Raw genomic sequence first — 1448 nt, forward strand, 5'->3', positions numbered from 1 at the left:
TTAGTTCATATGTGAATTAGTTAATTGGTTCATATGCTAATCACAAGAGTTCATATGAATCAGTTAAAATAGTTCATTTATGAATTACACGGGTTCACATATGAATATATAGTTCATATGTGAATCACATAGGTTCACATATGAACTCGTTTGCTGCCTATTTGTAAAAGTTACGAAACTGTCCCCTCTATTTTTCGTATAACCACAATTTTTGACCAATCAAAGCCGCAATTCTTAACCAGTCAAAGCCGCAATTCTTGACCAGTCATAGCCGCAATTATTGACCAGTCAAATCCGATAGTTATTGTATAAAGGGCTAGAATCACTTATTTACTTCTCAAATATTTACCACTTTTCAAAATAACCTTGGCTATATTATATATAAATATATATATATATATATATATATTAAAAAAATTATTTACAAACCATCTAATTCTGACAAATCGTAATAAATTTTTGTATCAAGAAACAATAGAGATATTTATGGACAATTATCATGATTAATTAATTATGATTGAGATGTGTGTGTGTGTGTGTGTGTGTGTGTATATATATATGGGTAAGATCTTTTGTTAACCAAGAACATAATGTTAACTTCATAAACTTATTGTACCAATAAAGATTCATTCTTTAGTAGATTTTATTTCAAATTTTTGATTTAATGATGAAGGGCAAATAGGTAATTTTATGTGTAAGTTACTTTTATGGTATTTAATGAGATGTTAGAAATTTTTATGTGTAAGTTAACTTTGTGGTATTTAATGATATTCATAGGTGTTCATAAGAATGTGTTCATAACCATAAGGTATTCATAAGAATGTGCTCATAAAAATGTGTTTATAACCATAAGGTGTTCATAAGATTGTGTTCATAATCATATAAATATAGTGTTCATAGGCAGGGGCGGATGCAAAGAGGAGGCGTTGGGGTCCTGGGCCCCCAACAAATTTTTTTTTAAAAGCCCAATAATTTTTTTTAACTTGTAATTTTTAATTTTCTTCATTTGGGCCCCCAACATGATTTTGTAAGAGGCCTCTCACTGCCTCACACTCACAGTTCTGGTCCTTCTAATCTGGAAGAGACGAAGGAAGCAGTAAGCCAGTAAGTAGCACCGATTACCGAAGTGGCGAAGCAGGGAAGAAGTACCGAAGCGAAGAAGACACGACCTGTGGCTGTGGCTGTGGCTGCCTGGCTCGCTGCGAGTCTGCGAAGTGCGACCGCCGACCAGACTGTCCAGACGCCGACTAGCAGGCTGCCTGTGCGCAGCAACGGCAGCGCGACTTAGGTTTTTGATTCGGCCTTCGGGTAAAAATTCTAATTTCCAAATTCCTGATTCCAGACTTCTGGTCTTTAATTTTGATTGCTTATTGGTGATTTGGTAAATGGTAAATGCTTTACATTAGGTTAATTTTGTAGGTTGTTGTTTGCTTATTGGTGATTTGGTA

Source organism: Cynara cardunculus, unplaced genomic scaffold (genome assembly GCF_001531365.2).
Source record: "Cynara cardunculus var. scolymus isolate 2C unplaced genomic scaffold, CcrdV1 Un_Scaffold_1321, whole genome shotgun sequence".
NCBI lineage: Eukaryota > Viridiplantae > Streptophyta > Magnoliopsida > Asterales > Asteraceae > Cynara > Cynara cardunculus.